The following is an 11,361-nucleotide window of genomic DNA, read 5'->3' as shown; positions in this document are numbered from 1 at the left end:
TTAAATACTTTTTAAAGGGCATAGCATAGTATTTGGAGCATAATCAGAACTCATACAAGAAACACAGATCACAAATGATGATCATTTTTTAATTGATACATAATAGTTGTATCTATGAGGTACATGAGGGTTTTCTTTAGATATGTGCACACAATACATAAAGATCAAATTAGGGTAACTGGGATATCCACCACCTCAACCAATTATTTTGTGTGTGTATTGGGAACATTCCTGATTGTCTCTTCTATCTATTTTCAAATATACAAAAAAATATTGTTAACTATAGTTTCTCTACAGTGCTATTGAACACTAGAACTTATTCCTTGTAGCTTACTGTATTTTTGTACCTCTTAACCAAGTGTTCTTCATCCGTGCTACCCTTCCCAGCCTCTGTAACCACCATTCTACTCTCTACCTTTATGTAATTCATTTCTTTTAGTTCCTACATATGAGTGAGAACATGCAAATAAACTGAGCTTGGCTTATTTTACTTAACATAATGACCTCCACTTCGATCCACGTTGCAGCAAATTTCTTATTGAGCTTTTCTTCAGTTTTCTCAAAGTGATACATGCAAACAACCATTCCCTTACATGTCGAGCAGTTTCTTATTGAGCTTTTCTTCAGTTTTCTCAAAGTGATACATGTAAACAACCATTCCCTTACATGTCGAGCAGTATATGCATTGAAAATAATTTAAGAATAATTATTCAGTTCTTATGCTCAGCTACAATGGCCATTCATTGCCTGGGAGCAGTCTGATGCTGATGTGGAAAAGTGCATCTGTTCTCCTATGTGCACTGTTTCTATTTATAGTGGCTACTAAACAAGGCTGTGGGAACAGAGACCACAGCACAGCAGCCACCTTCCAGTGGCTGTACGCCTTTACTTCTTGCTATAAGAAATGACTTTGTCACACCTGAGATCAAAAAACATATTTTATTCCATTATTTGTGATTATTTTCTATTGAAAGGTCACAAAATTTCTAATTATATAAAGACTTATTTTGACCTCCGGGACTTTTTAAACACACACATACACACACATGTAGTTTTGTAGACAGATGAAATTACTCATTACCTTTTTGAAGGAGTTAAAATAGAAAGCATTTTCTGACTGTGAAGCTCAGCACTTTCCTATTCTTCCTTAAAGTGGCATGCTAATAGGAAAAGCTATCAAAAAGAGTTATTTCTGTTTGAGCATAGAAAATAATCTCTAGACATGCAATGTCATTTCAGATTGATTTCTCTCTCGGTGTTTCTTTGCATATGTTGTTATCACTTTTTAGGAAAGCATACAGAAAAAGAATATGTAACAGGACAAAACACTCTCCCATGAGGCTTTGAAACAGATCTTACATAATTAAGTACCAAGAATCATAATTCGTCTTTTTGTTGTCACACATTCTACTTATCTGAGAAGGCAAAATGGAAAATCAGAAGAGAACAGATCTCAGGGACCCTGCTTTTTCATGTGTGCTATTTGTTTTGTGGTGTGTTTTGTTTTGTTTTGTTTTGTTTCCGTCCTCTCTGAAGTCTTATTTATTTACATGTGCAAACACTCTCAAATCTCTTCCAGTTTTCTCATTCCCAGACAAGCTTCTAGAAAGAAGACTCTGCCCCCAGTGGCTCAGTTTGCTTTCGTCATGCTTGGCAGCACCTCTGCTTTCTGCCCTCTGACTCCTGAGCTCCTCGGACCACCAACGTGGTGATCACCCACTTAGTTGCTAAAGTCAAAGGACCTGTCTACATCCCGTTCCAGTTTGGGCATGCGAAACACTCCTGGAAATTGTTACTTCCCAATGTTCTCCACTGGCCCTTCTCCCAAATCTCTGATTTGTTATTCTTAATTTCCTTGGAAGCCTCCCTTTTCCTTAAATATTGGTGTTTCTATTTTTTTCTTCTCTCTCCTCACTCTACATACTCCTCTTAGATGTAGAATGAATTCATTCCCATAGCTTCAAATTCCGCCTGGGTCCCAATGAATCCTATTTGTAGCACAACTTCTGTCCTGTCAATCTTCTTTATCAGACAAATCCACTTAGATAGCCAGTACCTCAAATGCCACATTCCAGAACAGAGCTTAGTATCTTACCACCGCCCAGGCTGTGCCTTCTCCTGCGCTTCCTCCAATGGATGAAGCAACCTATAGTAATAATAGTAGCTCACATTTATTCAGTATTTATTCTGCACCAGGTAGTTTGTTACTTTTCCTTTTTTTCCCAACTTTTGTTTTAGGTTCGGGGGGTACATGTGCAGGTTTGTTACATGGTAAGTTGTGTGCCACTGGGGTTTGGTGTATGAGTAATCCCATTACTGAGGTAGTGAATCTAGTACACGGCAGCTAGTCTTTCAACCCTTGCCTCCCCACTGCCCTCCCTCCTGTAGTAGTCCCTGGTGTCTCTTGTTCTCATCTTATGTCCATGTGTACTCAAGAATCATCTATGACAAGCTCACAGCCAGCATCATACTGAATGGGAGAAGCTGGAAGCATTCCCCTTGAGAAGCGGAAAAAGACAAGAACGTGTACTCTCACCACTTCTGTATGGTTTTCATATGTGCTCTTGCATGTAATGTTCACCACAACTCTAAAAAGGAGGTACAATTGTTATCCCCATTCTGTAAATGAGAACGGGAAGCACAGCGTGATTACAGAACCTTGCCAAAGCCACACATAGGGTAACAGACAGTCCAAGGGACTTCAGATCCAGATTCTTAACCACTTTCCCAGACTGTCTCTCTTCCATCTCCTGCTCTCTTTCTCTGATTGATAACCTGTTTCTTAACCTGATCCTCTCTGCAACAGCCTTAGTTTAGTTTTCATTATTTGTTGTCTTGATTGATTTATAAAGGCACCTTTTAAAATTATTTACAATAGCTACTAAATAATGGAGCTATACTATAAAGTATATTCTCCATTTTACTGTGGGAATGATCTTCAAAACACCAATCTGATCACATTAAACCACAGACCCTCACTATGACACAGCAGGTCTTTCAAGATTAGATTCCTGTCTACTTACCCAGTCTCCTCTTTCTTTCTTTTGTATTCAAAGATTTTTTAATCATACCAATACATGCACCTGGTTTAATATATATATTAGATTGAAGCATAGTAAATTGCTGATATTCAACCAATTTCAGTCTACTAAACAGCAATTTCATATTCGGCTTATTATTGCTGAAGTTTATAATGGAAAACAGTAGCTCTTTCCTTTGTCCCTCTTTAGCACCAAATATACTCTCCAGAGACAACCATTTTTTATTATTTCAGTTGGTTCTGGATATTTCCTCCATATTTCTCATACTATGCTAAAAGAGTTTAGGTTTGGCTCTGACAAGTTCAATGCCATGCCTCAAATAAGAGAAACAGGGTTGTTGTTGTTGTTTTTTTTTTTTTTTTTTTTTTTTTTTGTCTTACATAAAATACTTGCAGTATAAAGAGCCAGACTTCTCCCTGTTCATATTCCACTGCCACTAGAATGTGGCCTCTGTCCTCACGGTCTGAGGTAGAATCTATGTTTTAGACATCAAGATGGAGAAAAGGGCAAAGGCACATGGGCATGCTGTTCTTTGAAGGATTCTAGTTGCTGTCATTTGAAACGTGTACATACAACTCATGAGCCAAAACTTCATCCCAGCCGGGAGGGTAGAGAAGTATTGCTTGCACTGGCCAGCCATGTGCCAAAGCCTCCTGTTGGACAAGGGGAGACAGCCTCTAGGAGACCTGTAGAAGTCTCTGCTACATAGATTTATACTTCTCTATCTAGATTTATCAATACTTCAGACTTTATCTTTAAATTTACATATATGACACACATGCATTTAACTCCTATACTCCCACCTCCTCTCTCTTATTTCTTAAATATAGTTAAAGGCTACTTTCAGTTGAATCAATATAATCTGATTCAGAAAATATAACTCGCTGCAAAGAAAAAGTTATCAAAACATTATTTTTTTTCTTTTTTTTTAAACTGTGAAAATATTTTATTTAGTCATTTTTGTTTACAATTCAAACTCTGGTAATTCAAAATTAACATCTTTGCCCATGAGTTTCTTATAGACACCAGATTTTTTCTTTCTTTCTTTCTTTCTTTTTTTTTTTTTTTTTTTTTTTTTTTGAGACAGAGTCTGGCTCTGTAGCCCAGGCTGGAGTGCGGTGGTGCAATCTCAGCTCACTACAAGCTCCGCCTCCCAGGTTCACACCATTCTCCTGCCTCAGCCTCCTCAGTAGCTGGGACTACAGGTGCTCGCCACCATGTCTGGCTAATTTTTTGTATTTTTAGTAGAGACGGTTTCACTGTGTTAGCCAGGATGGTCTCCATGTCCTGACCTCATGATCTGCCCACCTCAGCCTCCCAAAGTGCTGGGACTACAGGCGTCCGCCACCACTCCTGGCTAATGTTTTGTATTTTTAGTAGAGACAGGGTTTCTCTATGCCAGCCAAGATGCAGAAAAAATTTTAACCTTGTGTTCCACATTGTTCTGCTGTGCTTTGTCCAAATGAACCTTTACGAGCAGGCTACCATCCAGTTTCACGCGGATTCTCTTGCCCACAATTTCCTTGGGAAGACCAAGTCCTCAAGGATTGCGTCGTGCTCAGCTGTCACAGCACAGCTCCTGGGATGCTTTTGCTTATTTTTTGTATGACTTTTTCGAGTTGGCTTAGGCAGAATTCTCCTCTGAGCAATAAAGACAACATGCTTCCCACTGAACTTTTTCTCCAATTTGCTACTAGCTGGACTTGGATTTTCTGGAAAGATTTCAGTTGAGGAGTGGGAACAAAGATTATGATAGCTTTCCGACCATCTCCAACTTCAATTTCCTTGGCTGCCATAATATTAAGCTCCCTGAGCTGAACCTTGAAGTCTGAGTTCATCTCCAGCTCCAGAAGAGCCTGGGAGATGCTGGACTCAAACTAGTCCAGCTTCTCGTCATTGAGCTTCACGATCTTGGCGCCCGAAATGAACATGGCCTTCTCCTTGCTGAGCACCGGTTTAGGAAGAGGATCAAGACATTATTTTCTATAGAGCTTTTTGTTTACTATTGTGTCAATTTTTAAAAAATTCTTTTTTTTTTTGGCTTGCATAATTTTCATTTAAATATCGTTAATACTTTCCTTCATCTCTAAGTTACCACTGACAATTTCATCCATTCCCTTGAGTCTACTTTTTTTCTGGATGGAGTTCTGCATCATGGGGACCTTCACTCTCCTGCTCTGAACAAGGATGGTTGCTCTGCAGGCCCTCTGAACGGTTTTCGGCCAGGTACTTCTTTTGCTATTCTCCTTTGTTAGAGACATGGTTCCCTAGATACTATGTTTGCCTCCTTTTCTTTTTTTAAATCTTGGTCACTAGAGACTGTCAAAAATTGCCAATACCGATTATGTTTCAAGTTGTCATGGTGGGGTATTGGGAAACGTTATCAACTAGCAATAATCGCACTCGGGATAAACCTCACTGGCTACCATACTCCCCCTGTGCAAAGCTTATGCTTTCCTCTTACTTGATTTATTCCCGTATTTTGCTGGAACATATCCTCCATTAATTGCTTAACAAAGGTTCCATGAGGAGGTCTTCATCTGCCCTTTTCACTGTTAAGTATAAAGTTCTCAGTAAGAAACATAGAGATAGACAGATGATAGATGATAGACCAATAGACAGACGGAGGGTGGCTGGCTGGCTGGTTGGCTGGCTGGCTGGCTGGCTGGATGGATGGATGGATGGATGGATGGATGGATAGATAGATAGATAGATAGATAGATAGATAGATAGATAGATAGATAGATACATACATACATAGATACATAGATACATAGATACATAGATACATAGATACATAGAGTGAGTTTTTCCTCATAATTTTGAAAACCATCTTCTACTCTCTCGTTGTTCTTAGACTTTTTTTGAGATGTTTGGCGCTATTCTGATTCCTAGTCCTTTACATGTGTCTTTTTTTCTGACACTCAGAAGGTATTTATATCTGTGTTCTGAAATTGTCTTTACGTCTGTGCTCTGCAGTTTCACTATGAAGTGCCCTCGTGTGGGTCGTTTCCATTCTTGGCACTGGCAACTTGGTAAGGCTTCTATATCTGGATATTAATACACTTCGATTGTAAAATATTTTATTGTATTTTATTTTTATCATTTCCTTCCTTCCATTTTCATTATTTTTTCTTTCTTTTTGGAGCTTAGTCAGATGTGGAACTTTCTATATTTATCTTCTAAGTATCTTCTTTTTTCTAATATTTTCCACGTCTGTTTTATTTATTTATTTTTTTCTTTTTTGAGACAGAGTCTTGCTCTACTGCCAGGCTGGCATGCAGTAGCGTGATCTCAGTTCACTGAAACCTCTGCCTCCAGGTTCAAGTAATTCTCCTGCCTCAGCTTCTCGAGTAGCTGGGACTACAGGCACCTGCCACCACACCTGGATAATTTTTTGTATTTTTAGCAGAATCGGGTTTCACCATGTTAGCCAGAATGGTCTTGATCTCTTGACCTCGTGATCCGCCAGCCTCAGCCTCCCAAAGTGCTGGGATTACAGACGTGAGCCACAGCACCTGGCCTTCTACCTCTGTTTTTCTGTCTCCCAGGCTGGAGTGCAGTGGTGTGATCTTGGCTCACGGCAACCTCCACCTCCACCTCCATGATCTCATGCCTCAGCCTCCCAAGTAGCTGGGACTGCAGGCATGCACCACCACACCACACCCGACTATTTTTTTTTTTTTTTTTTTTTTTAGTAGAGATGGGGTTTCGTCATGTTGGAGAGGCTAGTTTCAAACTCCTGACCTCAGGTGATCCACCCACCTTAGCCTCCCAAAGTGCTGGGATTATAGGTGTGAGCTGCCATGCCTGGCCTTCACCTCTGTTTTTATTATATTTTGAGAAATTTTCTTGACTTTATGTTCCAAATCTTCCCTTTTTTATTCTAGCCACCTGATTTTTTAACTTACCTGCATGTTAATTTTTAAAGTTGCTTTCTGGGACTTTTTAACAGTTACAACATGTTCTCACAAACCTTAAAGTTTTAGTTGGAGCTGTGAAATTCTTATTTGGGAGAGATTAATTCTGATTTACACATTTTTTTGGTCTGGGCACTTTCTCTGTATGTTTATTTTACTTGTTTGTTTTTAATTTATGAGGCTTACTTTTATGCCAAGAGATCTTTGGTTTGAGTACATATTAAAAATGAAAGCTTAAAAAGCTAACAGGCAGCTTTCTAATATAGATGAAGTATGTCAACTCACATGTTTCACTTTGGATTGACAGGTGGGGAGAGCCACATTTTCACTGGTGATTTCTAAACATCAATATATGAAGAACTTTTCCCTGAAGCCATTCTATTTTCCAGAAGAGTTCTCCAGTCTCCTGACTGGAATATGTGCAACAAAGGCTTGATGGGATTATAGGAATAGAGAACAAACATCCTTGAGTACAGCTTTTCAGTCAATATTCCTAAATTTTCCCTTAATCTCAAGTATTCACTATTTAATTCCTATACAGAAAGAACCTACAATCTTTTGTCTGAAAGCTACACATCTAGTTATTGGTTCAACTAGTTATTGGATAGAAATAAGAGCTGAGATTCCAGTTCCATATTCAGACATGTAAGGCATTCCTTTGTTGGTACCATTTTTAGTTCTGTACTTTACTTCTATATTCTGAAATATATGCCATCCTGACCCTTTGTGCATTTGAGGGGACAAAAACAAAGCCCTTCATATTCTGTGTAAGTTTCTATTCCGATAAGTACATAGTTTGTATCCTATCCAGAACTGATATCTAACTGACATTCACCAGGTTAGCCATGACAGTTCATGAAACAGAAATCCTATTGTCCTTCTTGGTTATTAGCTACCTCTCCAGAATCCCTTGCACACCCCCTGCCACCTCATTCTCTCCCTGGGAAACCCCCTTTCCACATGCACCCACACGAACTCTTTACAGGAAACAGATGGTGCACAGAAAATGGGATCATTGAAAGATTTAATGAAGAGACCATTTACAGCGGCATGAAGAGGGTTAAGGGAAACCAACCAACAAAGGATGGGACAAGACACCAGAATCATCAAGATTAGAAAGCTATTACCTCCTCTAAGCCTGAAGAGGCAAGAAAGGAAACTGTTGGTGCAACCAAGCAGAGCTATAGCTATAGAATAGATTACCCTACAGAAACTGTGGTCCTAGGTAGAGGATAGCAGGCACACAAAACCATGGCTCAGCAGGGAAAGAACGAGTAGAATAATGATCCTGATACCCCTGATGCCTCCTTTAGCTGAACTATCAGGTAGTCAAAAAGCAAGGGAGTCCTCTCAGCTCTAAAAGTTTAGTGGAGAGTACATCTAGAGAAGCCAAGGGTGACAGAGACTGTGCAGCCCACCACTGGCTCAGCAGAGGGTCTCCAGGAAACTCTTCTGCACGACAACAGGCAGTTCTTTCTGATTGCTTGGGCCCCACATCGTACTTATTTTTAAATATTTTAAATAACATTTCTGCTTCTATGAACTTCCTAAATTCACAAACTGTAACAATCTTTCATCTACTAACATCCCCTCTCTCATTCCCTTTTTCTCTGTGGATTTACACCGACTGTACATGGGAGTAGGACAGAAGGGGAAATGATTTATTTCATTTTAATGGAGTCTCAGGAGGGAGAAGCAATAATTGCCTATGAACAACCTGGCATCTTATCCAATCGAAACACTACTATTTCCCTTGATTCAACTGCCTCATCCATTTGTAGGTCTTTATAAATGCTATGCCATCTCATACCTCCAAGGCATTTTTTTCATCTAACTAGAATAACCTTCATTTACCTGGATAACTCCAAATATTTCTGTAGGCCAGCTCAAAAATCACCTCTCCTAGGGAACCCTGCCTGGCCCTTCCCTAGTCCATCCTAAGTGCCCTCCTGTGTGCGTTTATAGCACTGTGTGCTTACCACTATCGCCAAACTTTTCCCATTTTGCTGCAATTGTCTAAGTCTACTCTTCAATGACACTATTAGCAGGAATAGCATATCTGTGTTCAGCAGTTCTCAATCTTATCAGACCAAGCCCCCCTATTTATAAATATATTTAGTCCTTTTACTCTTCTCCTAAAGTGAAATCCATAGTTAATATATCCTACATAAAAACATGCTCAAAATATCAAGAGGCCTGATGTCTTTTGCAGCAAGAGTGTAGCACAGATTCTTAGCATTCACCTTCTTGGACCAGAAGCCAGGGCTGCATCTCTGAGGCCAAATGCAGTGCCCAGGGAAGATCAAGCACAGTTTGCCCTGGCTTCAGGAGGAGGACTCACCAGCACCCTGTGCATGTTCAGCATGCAGTACCTTGAACAGAAGAGTTTTCTTTGCTGGCAACCAAACATGTATCCTGCAGAGGTGTTTGGAGGAGTTACTGTAGTACTGTGTTACATATACGATTTATCCACAGATGCTAAGTAATTGTCTCCAAGGGAGTAAAAATCTGGAATGCCAATGGATCTCAAAATCTTTTGGGGCAGTCTGGGATTCCCCACCAGGAGATGCAGATTTGGAACCAGCTTATGGAAGACATCAGTGGAGACATTTGAGACAGAATGCAAAGAGATGAATCCTGATTATTCAGGTTAAGGAGTAGACCAACTGCCAAAAGTTATTGACACAATGAAAACCAACCACAATGACAAAAGAATCATCAAGTGTACGTAGAACTCAAAAAAAAAAAATCTCCCTTTGATAGCTCTGGTGTCAGGTCAGTTGCCAGTTTAACGGCGGACAGTGAACTTTACCAGGGGTCAGGAAATATGGGGCCCTGGTGCCTTTTGGCATCACATGATCCCATGCATCACAGACCTGAAACCAAGCGACTGTACGTATTTTGGACAATGCTCATATATACCTAAATCTCACTGAGCCACTGAAAATTAATTAGACCTTTCTCCAAGTTCAGAACATTCAAAAAGTTAAGATAATTAGTGATGTTAAAGCTGAAGATATTCAGATTGAAAGCTATAGCATTCATCTAAGTATTAAAGTTAGAAATGTTTGTCTGAAATGCCTTTGCATATTTTCGGGGTTTGATCAGTCTTTTGGAGATAGTCTGCCCCGGTGAGTTTTTTGTTTGTGCTTCAAATGAAAAAAGAACTAGTTCAAAATCCCATTAGTATGCTATCAGTTACCATGCATCATTAAGAACAGCTTCCACTGGGGATAATTTTTTTAGGAAAAAAGGTCCACCTTTTTAGAAAAATAATACTATTAATGTGATTAAGAATGTGTAAAAATTCTTAAGAATCTTAAGAAGATTGAAAGTGTATTACCCTAAAAAAATACATGCATTTCAAACCTACATCTGTATGAAGAAGGTGTTAATTTCAAGTGTTGTACAAACAATATCACTATAGCAGCATTTAAATACTATCAACCACAATATGCAATGTAGCTATAGTCTTTTGAAATATGTTTTATATATTTCTATAAATACTATAAATCAGCATTCTGTTCTCGAATAAATTGACAAAATGCCATCAGCATAGTATAAGAGCAATAAGAAAATTATGTATAATTAATGAGACTAAATCATTGACAAAGACAAGTCTTAAATTAGTCAGATGTTTGCAACTATATGAAGAATCACATTGAATATAGTAGTTCGTAACACAGTTATAGGTATGTAACCTAAGAAACTCAAATACTGTATCTCAAATAGCTTTTCCAGAAGGATGAATAACCTCGGTAAGTTCTGAACAAAGCCAAGGTTGATCTTATTGTGATTTACATAGTATATTTGCATTCTTGAAAAACTCAGCATATTTGAGTTAAATGGAGTTAGACTCTGGACTCAAATAACTACAAAAACAAGTCTTTCATCTATTGTCTCTAGACACATTTTAACCTTTTTGAAATTACAAAATTCATCTTACAGTCAATGGCTTCTTACAGTCTCTTTCAATCAGGTTGCAGCCAAGATGAGGAAACTTGATCAGAGTTGTTCGTATTCTCATCACTTCAATTGGGTTATCTGCTTTGCAGGTATTGCATGTGTTGAGTTTAATTGCTATATAAAATGTCATTTAAATACATTATACTATGAATCAACATCAATACAAATAATTATTCACAAGCATGGAAGCAGGACAGTGGACATCATTTTGAAACTACAAAGCATTCGTCACTGGAAGAATAACAATCATTCAATATTTTTCCCAGAGGAACTTCGAACGGCTAGAGAAATTTTTTTTTTTTTTTTTTTTTTTTTTTTTGAGACAGAGTCTCGCTCTGTCACCCAAGCTGGAGTACAGTGGTACAATCTTGGCTCACTGCAAGCTCTGCCTCCCGAGTTCACGCCATTCTCCTCCCTCAGCCTCCCGAGTAGCT

The 11,361-nt window shown here is 38.9% G+C and overlaps 1 non-coding gene and 1 pseudogene across 2 annotated transcripts; both read right to left on the bottom strand.

Annotated features, from left to right (window-relative positions):
• Positions 1-1,660: 1,660 nt before the first annotated feature.
• LOC144340725 (small ribosomal subunit protein eS7 pseudogene) lies at positions 1,661-9,644 on the bottom strand (annotated as a pseudogene). The gene has a single exon (XR_013417015.1). The product of XR_013417015.1 is annotated as a small ribosomal subunit protein eS7 pseudogene (transcript).
• On the bottom strand, positions 5,351-5,489 carry LOC114677768 (U4 spliceosomal RNA). The gene has a single exon (XR_003729215.2). It is a non-coding gene; the product is annotated as a U4 spliceosomal RNA (small nuclear RNA).
• Positions 9,645-11,361: the final 1,717 nt, after the last annotated feature.

This window comes from Macaca mulatta, chromosome 4, assembly GCF_049350105.2.
Source record: "Macaca mulatta isolate MMU2019108-1 chromosome 4, T2T-MMU8v2.0, whole genome shotgun sequence".
Taxonomy (NCBI): domain Eukaryota; kingdom Metazoa; phylum Chordata; class Mammalia; order Primates; family Cercopithecidae; genus Macaca; species Macaca mulatta.
This window is presented reverse-complemented; position numbering and strand designations above follow the sequence as displayed.